At 45.4% G+C, this 19,180-nt stretch overlaps 18 non-coding genes across 18 annotated transcripts; all 18 read left to right on the top strand.

The window, feature by feature from the left end:
• Positions 1-1,748: 1,748 nt before the first annotated feature.
• TRNAR-CCU lies at positions 1,749-1,821 on the top strand. Its single transcript has one exon. It is a non-coding gene; the product is annotated as a tRNA-Arg (tRNA).
• A 3,371-nt stretch (positions 1,822-5,192) lies between these two features.
• Positions 5,193-5,285, top strand: TRNAI-UAU. The gene is given in 2 exon segments: positions 5,193-5,230; positions 5,250-5,285. It is a non-coding gene; the product is annotated as a tRNA-Ile (tRNA).
• Positions 5,286-5,644: 359 nt separating this feature from the next.
• TRNAR-CCU lies at positions 5,645-5,717 on the top strand. Its single transcript has one exon. It is a non-coding gene; the product is annotated as a tRNA-Arg (tRNA).
• A 912-nt stretch (positions 5,718-6,629) lies between these two features.
• Positions 6,630-6,722, top strand: TRNAI-UAU. The gene is given in 2 exon segments: positions 6,630-6,667; positions 6,687-6,722. It is a non-coding gene; the product is annotated as a tRNA-Ile (tRNA).
• Positions 6,723-7,080: 358 nt separating this feature from the next.
• TRNAR-CCU lies at positions 7,081-7,153 on the top strand. The gene has a single exon. It is a non-coding gene; the product is annotated as a tRNA-Arg (tRNA).
• Positions 7,154-8,516: 1,363 nt separating this feature from the next.
• Positions 8,517-8,589, top strand: TRNAR-CCU. Its single transcript has one exon. It is a non-coding gene; the product is annotated as a tRNA-Arg (tRNA).
• Positions 8,590-9,953: 1,364 nt separating this feature from the next.
• Positions 9,954-10,026, top strand: TRNAR-CCU. The gene has a single exon. It is a non-coding gene; the product is annotated as a tRNA-Arg (tRNA).
• A 1,360-nt stretch (positions 10,027-11,386) lies between these two features.
• TRNAR-CCU lies at positions 11,387-11,459 on the top strand. The gene has a single exon. It is a non-coding gene; the product is annotated as a tRNA-Arg (tRNA).
• A 910-nt stretch (positions 11,460-12,369) lies between these two features.
• TRNAI-UAU lies at positions 12,370-12,462 on the top strand. The gene is given in 2 exon segments: positions 12,370-12,407; positions 12,427-12,462. It is a non-coding gene; the product is annotated as a tRNA-Ile (tRNA).
• Positions 12,463-12,819: 357 nt separating this feature from the next.
• Positions 12,820-12,892, top strand: TRNAR-CCU. Its single transcript has one exon. It is a non-coding gene; the product is annotated as a tRNA-Arg (tRNA).
• An 893-nt stretch (positions 12,893-13,785) lies between these two features.
• On the top strand, positions 13,786-13,878 carry TRNAI-UAU. Its single transcript is given in 2 exon segments — positions 13,786-13,823; positions 13,843-13,878. It is a non-coding gene; the product is annotated as a tRNA-Ile (tRNA).
• Positions 13,879-14,235: 357 nt separating this feature from the next.
• TRNAR-CCU lies at positions 14,236-14,308 on the top strand. Its single transcript has one exon. It is a non-coding gene; the product is annotated as a tRNA-Arg (tRNA).
• A 909-nt stretch (positions 14,309-15,217) lies between these two features.
• Positions 15,218-15,310, top strand: TRNAI-UAU. Its single transcript is given in 2 exon segments — positions 15,218-15,255; positions 15,275-15,310. It is a non-coding gene; the product is annotated as a tRNA-Ile (tRNA).
• Positions 15,311-15,669: 359 nt separating this feature from the next.
• TRNAR-CCU lies at positions 15,670-15,742 on the top strand. The gene has a single exon. It is a non-coding gene; the product is annotated as a tRNA-Arg (tRNA).
• Positions 15,743-16,653: 911 nt separating this feature from the next.
• TRNAI-UAU lies at positions 16,654-16,746 on the top strand. Its single transcript is given in 2 exon segments — positions 16,654-16,691; positions 16,711-16,746. It is a non-coding gene; the product is annotated as a tRNA-Ile (tRNA).
• A 357-nt stretch (positions 16,747-17,103) lies between these two features.
• TRNAR-CCU lies at positions 17,104-17,176 on the top strand. Its single transcript has one exon. It is a non-coding gene; the product is annotated as a tRNA-Arg (tRNA).
• Positions 17,177-18,068: 892 nt separating this feature from the next.
• Positions 18,069-18,161, top strand: TRNAI-UAU. The gene is given in 2 exon segments: positions 18,069-18,106; positions 18,126-18,161. It is a non-coding gene; the product is annotated as a tRNA-Ile (tRNA).
• Positions 18,162-18,518: 357 nt separating this feature from the next.
• Positions 18,519-18,591, top strand: TRNAR-CCU. The gene has a single exon. It is a non-coding gene; the product is annotated as a tRNA-Arg (tRNA).
• The last annotated feature ends 589 nt before the right edge of the window (positions 18,592-19,180 follow it).

Here is a 19,180-nt window from a genome sequence, read left to right as displayed (position 1 = left end):
TCAGACAATTATTGGGAACGTTTCGTTTGTGCCCGATAATTGCCTGATATATTGGTCTCCTTGAAAGGCCCCAAGTGCTCTAGTGGCGCAATCGGTCAGCGCGCGGTACTTATAAAGCAGTAACTGTTGAGCAATGCCGAGGTTGTAAGTTCAAGCCTCACCTTTCCTTACACAAGAGCAAGGAGTTTCTAGGAATCTTGGTTTTGATCACTTAGTCCATGACATATTTTAATACTGATGATGGAAATCTCATTGGGTTGCCAGAACCCTTGAACAATAAAGAATTCTGCTGCATTTCCCCTTCAAACATGTTAATATATCATGACGGGACCGGAGAGACATTGCTTTCCTTCTGCCGTTCTAAAACACAAATAAGTCAAGTAAACAATTGCCAGGGATTGTGGGTTCAAGTCCCATCTGGGGTGTTTGTTTACCGTGCTCCTTGAACAGACTCAAGGCATGTTTTACCTTTGGAATAGTGCTCAAACGGATTCTTTACTGGATGTTTCTTCCGATAGCTATTTAAATAGATTGTGTGAAATCTGACCATAGAAATACAGTTTGTGTGTCCCAAAAAGGCTTCATCCCAAGGAACAATCCCTTTTCCAAATACAGAGTTTCCACTCTTCTGGGAAGGCTTTCTACAAGAGTTTGGTGTGTGCCTGTGTGAAGTTGTGCCCATACATCCAGAATAGCATTTGTGAGGTCAGACACTGATATTGAGCGAGAGTACCTCGTTGCTTGCAATTTCCATTCTAGATTTTATACACCTGCAGCTGCGGCTATGGGACTCAATGAAACACCTGAATTCAGTGATTGAGGTGTGTCCATATGCTTTTGTCCATATAGCGCATCAATAAGAGGAAAGTAGGTGGCTAGTAGGATGCTATAAATCAGATAATCTTCACTGACCGCTGACTTGGTTACTGATTTTGATAATTGATGCAACTTAGACACACCTCACCTAAGGTCCTTTTACATGGACCCATAGTCAGACCCATTGTCGGGATGAGCGTTTGTATAAGCGTTTGTTCCTCATAATTAGCGGGCGCCGATCACCCAATGAATGAGCAAACACTAGTTCATCGGGTGAGGGTGTCTTTCTCCCGGAACCCAAAATCAACGTTTTTCCACAGCAGCCTTCTGCTGCCCAGGAACCATGATTTTTTTATGGAGACAAGCCGTCGCTGTATCGATCACTCGTCACTATACAGAAGAGGTGAATGCTGCATGTAAATGTGGCCCTCATCTCCGCTGACGATCAGACAATTATTGGGAACGTTTCGTTTGTGCCCGATAATTGCCTGATATATTGGTCTCCTTGAAAGGCCCCAAGTGCTCCAGTGGCGCAATCGGTCAGCGCGCAGTACTTATAAAGCAGTAACTGTTGAGCAATGCCGAGGTTGTGAGTTCAAGCCTCACCTGGACAATTGTTTACTTGACTTATTTGTGTTTTAGAACGGCAGAAGGAAAGCAATGTCTCTCCGGTCCCGTCATGATATATTAACATGTTCTGGCAACCCAATGAGATTTTCATCATCAGTATTAAAATATGTCATGGACTAAGTGATCAAAACCAAGACTCCTAGAAACTCCTTGCTCTTGTGTAAGGAAAGCAAGCACATGGTTAAGATTGTTTTCCATCTGGAATGCAAATGTCACCAGAAAACTGAGTAACATAGTCGCAAGATAATGTTTTTGTCATTTAAAAAATAATTAGTAAGCTGACTTTCACTTGGCAGTATATGGCCCCAGTGGCCTAATGGATAAGGCACTGGCCTCCTAAGCCAGGGATTGTGGGTTCAAGTCCCATCTGGGGTGTTTGTTTACTGTGCTGCTTGAACAGAATCAAGGCATGTTTTACCTTTGGAATAGTGCTCAAACGGATTCTTTACTGGATGTTTCTTCCGATTGCTATTTAAATAGATTGTGTGAAATCTGACCATAGAAATACAGTTTGTGTGTCCCAAAAAGGCTTCATCCCAAGGAACAATCCCTTTTCCAAATACAGAGTTTCCACTCTTCTGGGAAGGCTTTCTGCAAGAGTTTGGTGTGTGCCTGTGTGAAGTTGTGCCCATACAGTAGGTGAACCCGATTTTGTGTCAATCTCGCCGTATTTCTCGGCGAGATTGAGCACATACGAGCCCCATCGCGGGAGCCAGCGCCGAGCTGGCTTGCCGCGATGGAGAGCAAGCGCGTCATAGAAGAGGCGGGAGATCCGACTTGGATTCCCGCCAATTCTACACGTGTGCGGCGTTTGTTATGAATCCTGAGGGGGAAGTCCCCGCCGGATTTTAAATAAAAATCCGGCCTGGGTCCCGCCCTCAGGAGCATACCGGGCCCTTAGGTCTGTTATGGGTTGTAAGGAGAGCCCCCCCTACGCCGAAAAAAACGGCGTAGGGGGTCCCCCTACAATCCATACCAGACCCGTATCCAAAGCACGCTACCCGGCCAGCCAGGAAGGGAGTGGGGACGAGCGAGCGCCCCCCCCCCCCTCCTGAGCCGTACCAGGCTGCATGCCCTCAACATGGGGGGTTGGGTGCTCTGGGGCAGGGGGCGCACTGCGGCCCCCCCACCTCAGAGCACCCTGTCCCCATGTTGATGAGGACAGGGCCCCTTCCCGACAACCCTGGCCGTTGGTTGTCGGGGTATGCGGGCGGGAGGCTTAACGGAATCTGGGAGCCCCCTTTAATAAGGGGGGCCCCCAGATACCGGCCCCCCACCCTAAGTGAATGAGTATGGGGTACATCGTACCCCTACCCATTCACCTGCAAGAAAAGTGGTAAAAACACAAATAAACCACACAGTGTATTAAAATATTTTATTTTTCTGCTCCGGAGGCCGCCCCCTGTCTTCTTTATTAGCTCTTTTACCAGGGGGGGCTCTTCTTCTTCCGATATCCCGACGGGTCTTCTCCGCTATCCGGGGGGGGTCTTCTCAACTCTCCGGGGTTCTCCTTCTGTCTTCTCCTTCTGTCTTGTTGTCTCCTTCTGTCTTCTGTCTCCGGGGGGGGCTCTTCTTCTTCCGATATCCCGACGGGTCTTCTCCGCTATCCGGGGGGGTCTTCTCAACTCTTCGGGGTTCTCCTTCTGTCTTCTCCTTCTGTTCTTCTTCTGTCTTCTCCTTCCTTCTTGTTGTCTCGGCGCACCCCGGTTCTTCGTCTCGCGAGACTCGGCGCACCCCGATTCTTCTCTCTGTTGTTGACTCGGCGCACCCCGGTTCTTCGTCTCGCGAGACTCGGCGCACCCCGATTCTTCGTCTCGCGAGAACCGGGGTGCGCCGAGTCAACAACAGAGAGAAGAATCGGGGTGCGCCGAGTCTCGCGAGACGAAGAACCGGGGTGCGCCGAGACAACAAGAAGGAAGGAGAAGACAGAAGAAGAACAGAAGGAGAAGACAGAAGGAGAACCCCGAAGAGTTGAGAAGACCCCCCCGGATAGCGGAGAAGACCCGTCGGGATATCGGAAGAAGAAGAGCCCCCCCCAGAGACAGAAGACAGAAGGAGACAACAAGACAGAAGGAGAAGACAGAAGGAGAACCCCGGAGAGTTGAGAAGACCCCCCCCGGATAGCGGAGAAGACCCGTCGGGATATCGGAAGAAGAAGAGCCCCCCCCGGAGACAGAAGACAGAAGGAGACAACAAGACAGAAGGAGAAGACAGAAGGAGAACCCCGGAGAGTTGAGAAGACCCCCCCCGGATAGCGGAGAAGACCCGTCGGGATATCGGAAGAAGAAGAGCCCCCCCTGGTAAAAGAGCTAATAAAGAAGACAGGGGGCGGCCTCCGGAGCAGAAAAATAAAATATTTTAATACACTGTGTGGTTTATTTGTGTTTTTACCACTTTTCTTGCAGGTGAATGGGTAGGGGTACGATGTACCCCATACTCATTCACTTAGGGTGGGGGGCCGGTATCTGGGGGCCCCCCTTATTAAAGGGGGCTCCCAGATTCCGTTAAGCCTCCCGCCCGCATACCCCGACAACCAACGGCCAGGGTTGTCGGGAAGGGGCCCTGTCCTCATCAACATGGGGACAGGGTGCTCTGAGGTGGGGGGGCCGCAGTGCGCCCCCTGCCCCAGAGCACCCAACCCCCCATGTTGAGGGCATGCAGCCTGGTACGGCTCAGGAGGGGGGGGGGGCGCTCGCTCGTCCCCACTCCCTTCCTGGCTGGCCGGGTAGCGTGCTTTGGATACGGGTCTGGTATGGATTGTAGGGGGACCCCCTACGCCGTTTTTTTCGGCGTAGGGGGGGCTCTCCTTACAATCCATACCAGACCTAAGGGCCCGGTATGCTCCTGAGGGCGGGACCCAGGCCGGATTTTTATTTAAAATCCGGCGGGGACTTCCCCCTCAGGATTCATAACAAACGCCGCACACGTGTAGAATTGGCGGGAATCCAAGTCGGATCTCCCGCCTCTTCTATGACGCGCTTGCTGGGATGTGCTGTCGCTATCCCAGTGAGTGCGAGATCTCGGCACCACGTCGCCGAGTATCAGCGCGACGCTGTCGTGCTGAAAACACAATGTCACAAACACCTACTGTACATCCAGAATAGCATTTGTGAGGTCAGACACTGATATTGAGCGAGAGGGCCTCGTTGCTTGCAATTTCCATTCTAGATTTTATACACCTGCAGCTGCGGCTAAGGGACTTAATAAATCACCTGAATTCAGTGATTGAGGTGTGTCCAAATGCTTTTGTCCATATAGCGCATCAATAAGAGGAAAGTAGGTGGCTAGTAGGATGCTATAAATCAGATAATCTTCACTGACCGCTGACTTGGTTACTGATTTTGATAATTGATGCAACTTAGACACGCCTCACCTAAGGTCCTTTTACATGGACCCATAGTCAGACCCATTGTCGGGGATGAGCGTTTGTATAAGCGTTTGTTCCTCATAATTAGCTGGCGCCGATCACCCAATGAATGAGCAAACACTCGTTCATCGGGTGAGGGTGTCTTTCTCCCGGAACCCAAAATCAACGTTTTTCCACAGCAGCCTTCTGCTGCCCAGGAACCATGATTTTTTATGGAGACAAGCCGTCGCTGTATCGATCACTCGTCACTATACAGAAGAGGTGAATGCTGCATGTAAATGTGGCCCTCATCTCCGCTGACGATCAGACAATTATTGGGAACGTTTCGTTTGTGCCCGATAATTGCCTGATATATTGGTCTCCTTGAAAGGCCCCAGGTGCTCCAGTGGCGCAATCGGTCAGCGCACGGTACTTATAAAGCAGTAACTGTTGAGCAATGCCGAGGTTGTGAGTTCAAGCCTCACCTGGAGCATTGTTTACTTGACTTATTTGTGTTTTAGAACGGCAGAAGGAAAGCAATGTCTCTCCGGTCCCGTCATGATATATTAACATGTTTGAAGGGGAAATGCAGCAGAATTCTTTATTGTTCAAGGGTTCTGGCAACCCAATGAGATTTTCATCATCAGTATTAAAATATGTCATGGACTAAGTGATCAAAACCAAGACTCCTAGAAACTCCTTGCTCTTGTGTAAGGAAAGCAAGCACATGGTTAAGATTGTTTTCCATCTGGAATGCAAATGTCACCAGAAAACTGAGTAACATAGTCGCAAGATAATGTTTTTGTCATTTAAAAAATAATTAGTAAGCTGACTTTCACTTGGCAGTATATGGCCCCAGTGGCCTAATGGATAAGGCACTGGCCTCCTAAGCCAGGGATTGTGGGTTCAAGTCCCATCTGGGGTGTTTGTTTACTGTGCTGCTTGAACAGAATCAAGGCATGTTTTACCTTTGGAATAGTGCTCAAACAGATTCTTTACTGGATGTTTCTTCCGATTGCTATTTAAATAGATTGTGTGAATTCTGACCATAGAAATACAGTTTGTGTGTCCCAAAAACGCTTCATCCCAAGGAACAATCCCTTTTCCAAATATAGAGTTTCCACTCTTCTGGGAAGGCTTTCTGCAAGAGTTTGGTGTGTGCCTGTGTGAAGTTGTGCCCATACATCCAGAATAGCATTTGTGAGGTCAGACACTGATATTGAGCGAGAGGGCCTCGTTGCTTGCAATTTCCATTCTAGATTTTATACACCTGCAGCTGCGGCTAAGGGACTTAATAAATCACCTGAATTCAGTGATTGAGGTGTGTCCAAATGCTTTTGTCCATATAGCGCATCAATAAGAGGAAAGTAGGTGGCTAGTAGGATGCTATAAATCAGATAATCTTCACTGACCGCTGACTTGGTTACTGATTTTGATAATTGATGCAACTTAGACACGCCTCACCTAAGGTCCTTTTACATGGACCCATAGTCAGACCCATTGTCGGGGATGAGCGTTTGTATAAGCGTTTGTTCCTCATAATTAGCTGGCGCCGATCACCCAATGAATGAGCAAACACTCGTTCATCGGGTGAGGGTGTCTTTCTCCCGGAACCCAAAATCAACGTTTTTCCACAGCAGCCTTCTGCTGCCCAGGGACCATGATTTTTTATGGAGACAAGCCGTCGCTGTATCGATCACTCGTCACTATACAGAAGAGGTGAATGCTGCATGTAAATGTGGCCCTCATCTCCGCTGACGATCAGACAATTATTGGGAACGTTTCGTTTGTGCCCGATAATTGCCTGATATATTGGTCTCCTTGAAAGGCCCTAAGTGCTCCAGTGGTGCAATCGGTCAGCGCGCGGTACTTATAAAGCAGTAACTGTTGAGCAATGCCGAGGTTGTGAGTTCAAGCCTCACCTGGAGCATTGTTTACTTGACTTATTTGTGTTTTAGAACGGCAGAAGGAAAGCAATGTCTCTCCGGTCCCGTCATGATATATTAACATGTTTGAAGGGGAAATGCAGCAGAATTCTTTATTGTTCAAGGGTTCTGGCAACCCAATGAGATTTCCATCATCAGTATTAAAATATGTCATGGACTAAGTGATCAAAACCAAGACTCCTAGAAACTCCTTGCTCTTGTGTAAGGAAAGCAAGCACATGGTTAAGATTGTTTTCCATCTGGAATACAAATGGCACCAGAAAACTGAGTAACATAGTCGCAAGATAATGTTTTTGTCATTTAAAAAAAATTAGTAAGCTGACTTTCACTTGGCAGTATATGGCCCCAGTGGCCTAATGGATAAGGCACTGGCCTCCTAATCCAGGGATTGTGGGTTCAAGTCCCATCTGGGGTGTTTGTTTACCGTGCTGCTTGAACAGACTCAAGGCATGTTTTACCTTTGGAATAGTGCTCAAACGGATTCTTTACTGGATGTTTCTTCCGATAGCTATTTAAATAGATTGTGTGAAATCTGACCATAGAAATACAGTTTGTGTGTCACAAAAACGCTTCATCCCAAGGAACAATCCCTTTTCCAAATATAGAGTTTCCACTCTTCTGGGAAGGCTTTCTACAAGAGTTTGGTGTGTGCCTGTGTGAAGTTGTGCCCATACATCCAGAATAGCATTTGTGAGGTCAGACACTGATATTGAGCGAGAGTACCTCGTTGCTTGCAATTTCCATTCTAGATTTTATACACCTGCAGCTGCGGCTATGGGACTCAATGAAACACCTGAATTCAGTGATTGAGGTGTGTCCATATGCATTTGTCCATATAGCGCATCAATAAGAGGAAAGTAGGTGGCTAGTAGGATGCTATAAATCAGATAATCTTCACTGACCGCTGACTTGGTTACTGATTTTTGATAATTGATGCAACTTAGACACACCTCACCTAAGGTCCTTTTACATGGACCCATAGTCAGACCCATTGTCGGGATGAGCGTTTGTATAAGCGTTTGTTCCTCATAATTAGCGGGCGCCGATCACCCAATGAATGAGCAAACACTAGTTCATCGGGTGAGGGTGTCTTTCTCCCGGAACCCAAAATCAACGTTTTTCCACAGCAGCCTTCTGCTGCCCAGGAACCATGATTTTTTTATGGAGACAAGCCGTCGCTGTATCGATCACTCGTCACTATACAGAAGAGGTGAATGCTGCATGTAAATGTGGCCCTCATCTCCGCTGACGATCAGACAATTATTGGGAACGTTTCGTTTGTGCCCGATAATTGCCTGATATATTGGTCTCCTTGAAAGGCCCCAAGTGCTCCAGTGGCGCAATCGGTCAGCGCGCGGTACTTATAAAGCAGTAACTGTTGAGCAATGTCGAGGTTGTGAGTTCAAGCCTCACCTGGACAATTGTTTACTTGACTTATTTGTGTTTTAGAACGGCAGAAGGAAAGCAATGTCTCTCCGGTCCCGTCATGATATATTAACATGTTTGAAGGGGAAATGCAGCAGAATTCTTTATTGTTCAAGGGTTCTGGCAACCCAATGATATTTCCATCATCAGTATTAAAATATGTCATGGACTAAGTGATCAAAACCAAGACTCCTAGAAACTCCTTGCTCTTGTGTAAGGAAAGCAAGCACATGGTTAAGATTGTTTTCCATCTGGAATGCAAATGGCACCAGAAAACTGAGTAACATAGTCGCAAGATAATGTTTTTGTCATTTAAAAAAATTAGTAAGCTGACTTTCACTTGGCAGTATATGGCCCCAGTGGCCTAATGGATAAGGCACTGGCCTCCTAAGCCAGGGATTGTGGGTTCAAGTCCCATCTGGGGTGTTTGTTTACCGTGCTGCTTGAACAGACTCAAGGCATGTTTTACCTTTGGAATAGTGCTCAAACGGATTCTTTACTGGATGTTTCTTCCGATTGCTATTTAAATAGATTGTGTGAAATCTGACCATAGAAATACAGTTTGTGTGTCCCAAAAAGGCTTCATCCCAAGGAACAATCCCTTTTCCAAATACAGAGTTTCCACTCTTCTGGGAAGGCTTTCTACAAGAGTTTGGTGTGTGCCTGTGTGAAGTTGTGCCCATACATCCAGAATAGCATTTGTGAGGTCAGACACTGATATTGAGCGAGAGGGCCTCGTTGCTTGCAATTTCCATTCTAGATTTTATACACCTGCAGCTGCGGCTATGGGACTCAATGAAACACCTGAATTCAGTGATTGAGGTGTGTCCATATGCTTTTGTCCATATAGCGCATCAATAAGAGGAAAGTAGGTGGCTAGTAGGATGCTATAAATCAGATAATCTTCACTGACCGCTGACTTGGTTACTGATTTTGATAATTGATGCAACTTAGACACACCTCACCTAAGGTCCTTTTACATGGACCCATAGTCAGACTCATTGTCGGGGATGAGCGTTTGTATAAGCGTTTGTTCCTCATAATTAGCTGGCGCCGATCACCCAATGAATGAGCAAACACTCGTTCATCGGGTGAGGGTGTCTCTCTCCCGGAACCCAAAATCAACGTTTTTCCACAGCAGCCTTCTGCTGCCCAGGAACCATGATTTTTTATGGAGACAAGCCGTCGCTGTATCGATCACTCGTCACTATACAGAAGAGGTGAATGCTGCATGTAAATGTGGCCCTCATCTCCGCTGACGATCAGACAATTATTGGGAACGTTTCGTTTGTGCCCGATAATTGCCTGATATATTGGTCTCCTTGAAAGGCCCCAAGTGCTCCAGTGGCGCAATCGGTCAGCGCGCAGTACTTATAAAGCAGTAACTGTTGAGCAATGCCGAGGTTGTGAGTTCAAGCCTCACCTGGACAATTGTTTACTTGACTTATTTGTGTTTTAGAACGGCAGAAGGAAAGCAATGTCTCTCCGGTCCCGTCATGATATATTAACATGTTTGAAGGGGAAATGCAGCAGAATTCTTTATTGTTCAAGGGTTCTGGCAACCCAATGAGATTTCCATCATCAGTATTAAAATATGTCATGGACTAAGTGATCAAAACCAAGACTCCTAGAAACTCCTTGCTCTTGTGTAAGGAAAGCAAGCACATGGTTAAGATTGTTTTCCATCTGGAATGCAAATGGCACCAGAAAACTGAGTAACATAGTCGCAAGATAATGTTTTTGTCGTTTAAAAAGAAAATTGTAAGCTGACTTTCACTTGGCAGTATATGGCCCCAGTGGCCTAATGGATAAGGCACTGGCCTCCTAAGCCAGGGATTGTGGGTTCAAGTCCCATCTGGGGTGTTTGTTTACCGTGCTGCTTGAACAGACTCAAGGCATGTTTTACCTTTGGAATAGTGCTCAAACGGATTCTTTACTGGATGTTTCTTCCGATTGCTATTTAAATAGATTGTGTGAAATCTGACCATAGAAATACAGTTTGTGTGTCCCAAAAAGGCTTCATCCCAAGGAACAATCCCTTTTCCAAATACAGAGTTTCCACTCTTCTGGGAAGGCTTTCTGCAAGAGTTTGGTGTGCCTGTGTGAAGTTGTGCCCATACATCCAGAATAGCATTTGTGAGGTCAGACACTGATATTGAGCGAGAGGGCCTCGTTGCTTGCAATTTCCATTCTAGATTTTATACACCTGCAGCTGCGGCTAAGGGACTTAATAAATCACCTGAATTCAGTGATTGAGGTGTGTCCAAATGCTTTTGTCCATATAGCGCATCAATAAGAGGAAAGTAGGTGGCTAGTAGGATGCTATAAATCAGATAATCTTCACTGACCGCTGACTTGGTTACTGATTTTGATAATTGATGCAACTTAGACACGCCTCACCTAAGGTCCTTTTACATGGACCCATAGTCAGACCCATTGTCGGGGATGAGCGTTTGTATAAGCGTTTGTTCCTCATAATTAGCTGGCGCCGATCACCCAATGAATGAGCAAACACTCGTTCATCGGGTGAGGGTGTCTCTCTCCCGGAACCCAAAATCAACGTTTTTCCACAGCAGCCTTCTGCTGCCCAGGAACCATGATTTTTTATGGAGACAAGCCGTCGCTGTATCGATCACTCGTCACTATCCAGAAGAGGTGAATGCTGCATGTAAATGTGGCCCTCATCTCCGCTGACGATCAGACAATTATTGGGAACGTTTCGTTTGTGCCCGATAATTGCCTGATATATTGGTCTCCTTGAAAGGCCCCAAGTGCTCCAGTGGCGCAATCGGTCAGCGCGCAGTACTTATAAAGCAGTAACTGTTGAGCAATGCCGAGGTTGTGAGTTCAAGCCTCACCTGGACAATTGTTTACTTGACTTATTTGTGTTTTAGAACGGCAGAAGGAAAGCAATGTCTCTCCGGTCCCGTCATGATATATTAACATGTTTGAAGGGGAAATGCAGCAGAATTCTTTATTGTTCAAGGGTTCTGGCAACCCAATGAGATTTCCATCATCAGTATTAAAATATGTCATGGACTAAGTGATCAAAACCAAGACTCCTAGAAACTCCTTGCTCTTGTGTAAGGAAAGCAAGCACATGGTTAAGATTGTTTTCCATCTGGAATGCAAATGGCACCAGAAAACTGAGTAACATAGTCGCAAGATAATGTTTTTGTCATTTAAAAAAAATAGTAAGCTGACTTTCACTTGGCAGTATATGGCCCCAGTGGCCTAATGGATAAGGCACTGGCCTCCTAAGCCAGGGATTGTGGGTTCAAGTCCCATCTGGGGTGTTTGTTTACCGTGCTGCTTGAACAGACTCAAGGCATGTTTTACCTTTGGAATAGTGCTCAAACGGATTCTTTACTGGATGTTTCTTCCGATTGCTATTTAAATAGATTGTGTGAAATCTGACCATAGAAATACAGTTTGTGTGTCCCAAAAAGGCTTCATCCCAAGGAACAATCCCTTTTCCAAATACAGAGTTTCCACTCTTCTGGGAAGGCTTTCTGCAAGAGTTTGGTGTGCCTGTGTGAAGTTGTGCCCATACATCCAGAATAGCATTTGTGAGGTCAGACACTGATATTGAGCGAGAGGGCCTCGTTGCTTGCAATTTCCATTCTAGATTTTATACACCTGCAGCTGCGGCTAAGGGACTTAATAAATCACCTGAATTCAGTGATTGAGGTGTGTCCAAATGCTTTTGTCCATATAGCGCATCAATAAGAGGAAAGTAGGTGGCTAGTAGGATGCTATAAATCAGATAATCTTCACTGACCGCTGACTTGGTTACTGATTTTGATAATTGATGCAACTTAGACACGCCTCACCTAAGGTCCTTTTACATGGACCCATAGTCAGACCCATTGTCGGGGATGAGCGTTTGTATAAGCGTTTGTTCCTCATAATTAGCTGGCGCCGATCACCCAATGAATGAGCAAACACTCGTTCATCGGGTGAGGGTGTCTTTCTCCCGGAACCCAAAATCAACGTTTTTCCACAGCAGCCTTCTGCTGCCCAGGAACCATGATTTTTTATGGAGACAAGCCGTCGCTGTATCGATCACTCGTCACTATACAGAAGAGGTGAATGCTGCATGTAAATGTGGCCCTCATCTCCGCTGACGATCAGACAATTATTGGGAACGTTTCGTTTGTGCCCGATAATTGCCTGATATATTGGTCTCCTTGAAAGGCCCCAAGTGCTCCAGTGGCGCAATCGGTCAGCGCGCGGTACTTATAAATCAGTAACTGTTGAGCAATGCCGAGGTTGTGAGTTCAAGCCTCACCTGGAGCATTGTTTACTTGACTTATTTGTGTTTTAGAACGGCAGAAGGAAAGCAATGTCTCTCCGGTCCCGTCATGATATATTAACATGTTTGAAGGGGAAATGCAGCAGAATTCTTTATTGTTCAAGGGTTCTGGCAACCCAATGAGATTTCCATCATCAGTATTAAAATATGTCATGGACTAAGTGATCAAAACCAAGACTCCTAGAAACTCCTTGCTCTTGTGTAAGGAAAGCAAGCACATGGTTAAGATTGTTTTCCATCTGGAATGCAAATGGCACCAGAAAACTGAGTAACATAGTCGCAAGATAATGTTTTTGTCATTTAAAAAAAATAGTAAGCTGACTTTCACTTGGCAGTATATGGCCCCAGTGGCCTAATGGATAAGGCACCGGCCTCCTAAGCCAGGGATTGTGGGTTCAAGTCCCATCTGGGGTGTTTGTTTACCGTGCTGCTTGAACAGACTCAAGGCATGTTTTACCTTTGGAATAGTGCTCAAACGGATTCTTTACTGGATGTTTCTTCCGATTGCTATTTAAATAGATTGTGTGAAATCTGACCATAGAAATACAGTTTGTGTGTCCCAAAAAGGCTTCATCCCAAGGAACAATCCCTTTTCCAAATACAGAGTTTCCACTCTTCTGGGAAGGCTTTCTGCAAGAGTTTGGTGTGCCTGTGTGAAGTTGTGCCCATACATCCAGAATAGCATTTGTGAGGTCAGACACTGATATTGAGCGAGAGGGCCTCGTTGCTTGCAATTTCCATTCTAGATTTTATACACCTGCAGCTGCGGCTAAGGGACTTAATAAATCACCTGAATTCAGTGATTGAGGTGTGTCCAAATGCTTTTGTCCATATAGCGCATCAATAAGAGGAAAGTAGGTGGCTAGTAGGATGCTATAAATCAGATAATCTTCACTGACCGCTGACTTGGTTACTGATTTTGATAATTGATGCAACTTAGACACGCCTCACCTAAGGTCCTTTTACATGGACCCATAGTCAGACCCATTGTCGGGGATGAGCGTTTGTATAAGCGTTTGTTCCTCATAATTAGCTGGCGCCGATCACCCAATGAATGAGCAAACACTCGTTCATCGGGTGAGGGTGTCTTTCTCCCGGAACCCAAAATCAACGTTTTTCCACAGCAGCCTTCTGCTGCCCAGGAACCATGATTTTTTATGGAGACAAGCCGTCGCTGTATCGATCACTCGTCACTATACAGAAGAGGTGAATGCTGCATGTAAATGTGGCCCTCATCTCCGCTGACGATCGTTTCGTTTGTGCCCGATAATTGCCTGATATATTGGTCTCCTTGAAAGGCCCCAAGTGCTCCAGTGGCGCAATCGGTCAGCGCACGGTACTTATAAAGCAGTAACTGTTGAGCAATGCCGAGGTTGTGAGTTCAAGCCTCACCTGGAGCATTGTTTACTTGACCTATTTGTGTTTTAGAACGGCAGAAGGAAAGCAATGTCTCTCCGGTCCCGTCATGATATATTAACATGTTTGAAGGGGAAATGCAGCAGAATTCTTTGTTGTTCAAGGGTTCTGGCAACCCAATGAGATTTCCATCATCAGTATTAAAATATGTCATGGACTAAGTGATCAAAACCAAGACTCCTAGAAACTCCTTGCTCTTGTGTAAGGAAAGCAAGCACATGGTTAAGATTGTTTTCCATCTGGAATGCAAATGGCACCAGAAAACTGAGTAACATAGTCGCAAGATAATGTTTTTGTCATTTAAAAAAATTAGTAAGCTGACTTTCACTTGGCAGTATATGGCCCCAGTGGCCTAATGGATAAGGCACTGGCCTCCTAAGCCAGGGATTGTGGGTTCAAGTCCCATCTGGGGTGTTTGTTTACCGTGCTGCTTGAACAGACTCAAGGCATGTTTTACCTTTGGAATAGTGCTCAAACGGATTCTTTACTGGATGTTTCTTCCGATTGCTATTTAAATAGATTGTGTGAAATCTGACCATAGAAATACAGTTTGTGTGTCCCAAAAAGGCTTCATCCCAAGGAACAATCCCTTTTCCAAATACAGAGTTTCCACTCTTCTGGAAGGCTTTCTGCAAGAGTTTGGTGTGCCTGTGTGAAGTTGTGCCCATACATCCAGAATAGCATTTGTGAGGTCAGACACTGATATTGAGCGAGAGGGCCTCGTTGCTTGCAATTTCCATTCTAGATTTTATACACCTGCAGCTGCGGCTAAGGGACTTAATAAATCACCTGAATTCAGTGATTGAGGTGTGTCCAAATGCTTTTGTCCATATAGCGCATCAATAAGAGGAAAGTAGGTGGCTAGTAGGATGCTATAAATCAGATAATCTTCACTGACCGCTGACTTGGTTACTGATTTTGATAATTGATGCAACTTAGACACGCCTCACCTAAGGTCCTTTTACATGGACCCATAGTCAGACCCATTGTCGGGGATGAGCGTTTGTATAAGCGTTTGTTCCTCATAATTAGCTGGCGCCGATCACCCAATGAATGAGCAAACACTCGTTCATCGGGTGAGGGTGTCTTTCTCCCGGAACCCAAAATCAACGTTTTTCCACAGCAGCCTTCTGCTGCCCAGGAACCATGATTTTTTATGGAGACAAGCCGTCGCTGTATCGATCACTCGTCACTATACAGAAGAGGTGAATGCTGCATGTAAATGTGGCCCTCATCTCCGCTGACGATCAGACAATTATTGGGAACGTTTCGTTTGTGCCCGATAATTGCCTGATATATTGGTCTCCTTGAAAGGCCCCAAGTGCTCCAGTGGCGCAATCGGTCAGCGCACGGTACTTATAAAGCAGTAACTGTTGAGCAATGCCGAGGTTGTGAGTTCAAGCCTCACCTGGAGCATTGTTTACTTGACCTATTTGTGTTTTAGAACGGCAGAAGGAAAGCAATGTCTCTCCGGTCCCGTCATGATATATTAACATGTTTGAAGGGGAAATGCAGCAGAATTCTTTATTGTTCAAGGGTTCTGGCAACCCAATGAGATTTTCATCATCAGTATTAAAATATGTCATGGACTAAGTGATCAAAACCAAGACTCCTAGAAACTCCTTGCTCTTGTGTAAGGAAAGCAAGCACATGGTTAAGATTGTTTTCCATCTGGAATGCAAATGTCACCAGAAAACTGAGTAACATAGTCGCAAGATAATGTTTTTGTCATTTAAAAAATAATTAGTAAGCTGACTTTCACTTGGCAGTATATGGCCCCAGTGGCCTAATGGATAAGGCACTGGCCTCCTAAGCCAGGGATTGTGGGTTCAAGTCCCATCTGGGGTGTTTGTTTACTGTGCTGCTTGAACAGAATCAAGGCATGTTTTACCTTTGGAATAGTGCTCAAACAGATTCTTTACTGGATGTTTCTTCCGATTGCTATTTAAATAGATTGTGTGAAATCTGACCATAGAAATACAGTTTGTGTGTCCCAAAAACGCTTCATCCCAAGGAACAATCCCTTTTCCAAATATAGAGTTTCCACTCTTCTGGGAAGGCTTTCTGCAAGAGTTTGGTGTGTGCCTGTGTGAAGTTGTGCCCATACATCCAGAATAGCATTTGTGAGGTCAGACACTGATATTGAGCGAGAGGCCTCGTTGCTTGCAATTTCCATTCTAGATTTTATACACCTGCAGCTGCGGCTAAGGGACTTAATAAATCACCTGAATTCAGTGATTGAGGTGTGTCCAAATGCTTTTGTCCATATAGCGCATCAATAAGAGGAAAGTAGGTGGCTAGTAGGATGCTATAAATCAGATAATCTTCACTGACCGCTGACTTGGTTACTGATTTTGATAATTGATGCAACTTAGACACGCCTCACCTAAGGTCCTTTTACATGGACCCATAGTCAGACCCATTGTCGGGGATGAGCGTTTGTATAAGCGTTTGTTCCTCATAATTAGCTGGCGCCGATCACCCAATGAATGAGCAAACACTCGTTCATCGGGTGAGGGTGTCTTTCTCCCGGAACCCAAAATCAACGTTTTTCCACAGCAGCCTTCTGCTGCCCAGGAACCATGATTTTTTATGGAGACAAGCCGTCGCTGTATCGATCACTCGTCACTATACAGAAGAGGTGAATGCTGCATGTAAATGTGGCCCTCATCTCCGCTGACGATCAGACAATTATTGGGAACGTTTCGTTTGTGCCCGATAATTGCCTGATATATTGGTCTCCTTGAGAGGCCCCAAGTGCTCCAGTGGCGCAATCGGTCAGCGCGCGGTACTTATAAAGCAGTATCTGTTGAGCAATGCCGAGGTTGTGAGTTCAAGCCTCACCTGGAGCATTGTTTACTTGACTTATTTGTGTTTTAGAACGGCAGAAGGAAAGCAATGTCTCTCCGGTCCCGTCATGATATATTAACATGTTTGAAGGGGAAATGCAGCAGAATTCTTTGTTGTTCAAGGGTTCTGGCAACCCAATGAGATTTCCATCATCAGTATTAAAATATGTCATGGACTAAGTGATCAAAACCAAGACTCCTAGAAACTCCTTGCTCTTGTGTAAGGAAAGCAAGCACATGGTTAAGATTGTTTTCCATCTGGAATGCAAATGGCACCAGAAAACTGAGTAACATAGTCGCAAGATAATGTTTTTGTCATTTAAAAAAAATAGTAAGCTGACTTTCACTTGGCAGTATATGGCCCCAGTGGCCTAATGGATAAGGCACTGGCCTCCTAAGCCAGGGATTGTGGGTTCAAGTCCCATCTGGGGTGTTTGTTTACCGTGCTGCTTGAACAGACTCAAGGCATGTTTTACCTTTGGAATAGTGCTCAAACGGATTCTTTACTGGATGTTTCTTCCGATTGCTATTTAAATAGATTGTGTGAATTCTGACCATAGAAATACAGTTTGTGTGTCCCAAAAACGCTTCATCCCAAGGAACAATCCCTTTTCCAAATACAGAGTTTCCACTCTTCTGGGAAGGCTTTCTGCAAGAGTTTGGTGTGCCTGTGTGAAGTTGTGCCCATACATCCAGAATAGCATTTGTGAGGTCAGACACTGATATTGAGCGAGAGGGCCTCGTTGCTTGCAATTTCCATTCTAGATTTTATACACCTGCAGCTGCGGCTAAGGGACTTAATAAATCACCTGAATTCAGTGATTGAGGTGTGTCCAAATGCTTTTGTCCATATAGCGCATCAATAAGAGGAAAGTAGGTGGCTAGTAGGATGCTATAAATCAGATAATCTTCACTGACCGCTGACTTGGTTACTGATTTTGATAATTGATGCAACTTAGACACGCCTCACCTAAGGTCCTTTTACATGGACCCATAGTCAGACCCATTGTCGGGATGAGCGTTTGTATAAGCGTTTGTTCCTCATAATTAGCTGGCGCCGATCACCCAATGAATGAGCAAACACTCGTTCATCGGGTGAGGGTGTCTTTCTCCCGGAACCCAAAATCAACGTTTTTCCACAGCAGCCTTCTGCTGCCCAGGAACCATGATTTTTTATGGAGACAAGCCGTCGCTGTATCGATCACTCGTCACTATACAGAAGAGGTGAATGCTGCATGTAAATGTGGCCCTCATCTCCGCTGACGATCGTTTCGTTTGTGCCCGATAATTGCCTGATATATTGGTCTCCTTGAAAGGCCCCAAGTGCTCCAGTGGCGCAATCGGTCAGCGCACGGTACTTATAAAGCAGTAACTGTTGAGCAATGCCGAGGTTGTGAGTTCAAGCCTCACCTGGAGCATTGTTTACTTGACCTATTTGTGTTTTAGAACGGCAGAAGGAAAGCAATGTCTCTCCGGTCCCGTCATGATATATTAACATGTTTGAAGGGGAAATGCAGCAGAATTCTTTGTTGTTCAAGGGTTCTGGCAACCCAATGAGATTTCCATCATCAGTATTAAAATATGTCATGGACTAAGTGATCAAAACCAAGACTCCTAGAAACTCCTTGCTCTTGTGTAAGGAAAGCAAGCACATGGTTAAGATTGTTTTCCATCTGGAATGCAAATGGCACCAGAAAACTGAGTAACATAGTCGCAAGATAATGTTTTTGTCATTTAAAAAAATTAGTAAGCTGACTTTCACTTGGCAGTATATGGCCCCAGTGGCCTAATGGATAAGGCACTGGCCTCCTAAGCCAGGGATTGTGGGTTCAAGTCCCATCTGGGGTGTTTGTTTACCGTGCTGCTTGAACAGACTCAAGGCATGTTTTACCTTTGGAATAGTGCTCAAACGGATTCTTTACTGGATGTTTCTTCCGATTGCTATTTAAATAGATTGTGTGAAATCTGACCATAGAAATACAGTTTGTGTGTCCCAAAAAGGCTTCATCCCAAGGAACAATCCCTTTTCCAAATACAGAGTTTCCACTCTTCTGGGAAGGCTTTCTGCAAGAGTTTGGTGTGCCTGTGTGAAGTTGTGCCCATACATCCAGAATAGCATTTGTGAGGTCAGACACTGATATTGAGCGAGAGGGCCTCGTTGCTTGCAATTTCCCATTCTAGATTTTATACACCTGCAGCTGCGGCTAAGGGACTTAATAAATCACCTGAATTCAGTGATTGAGGTGTGTCCAAATGCTTTTGTCCATATAGCGCATCAATAAGAGGAAAGTAGGTGGCTAGTAGGATGCTATAAATCAGATAATCTTCACTGACCGCTGACTTGTTACTGATTTTGATAATTGATGCAACTTAGACACGCCTCACCTAAGGTCCTTTTACATGGACCCATAGTCAGACCCATTGTCGGGGATGAGCG

This window comes from Bufo bufo, chromosome 1, assembly GCF_905171765.1.
Source record: "Bufo bufo chromosome 1, aBufBuf1.1, whole genome shotgun sequence".
In the NCBI taxonomy this organism is placed as follows: domain Eukaryota; kingdom Metazoa; phylum Chordata; class Amphibia; order Anura; family Bufonidae; genus Bufo; species Bufo bufo.
This window is presented reverse-complemented; position numbering and strand designations above follow the sequence as displayed.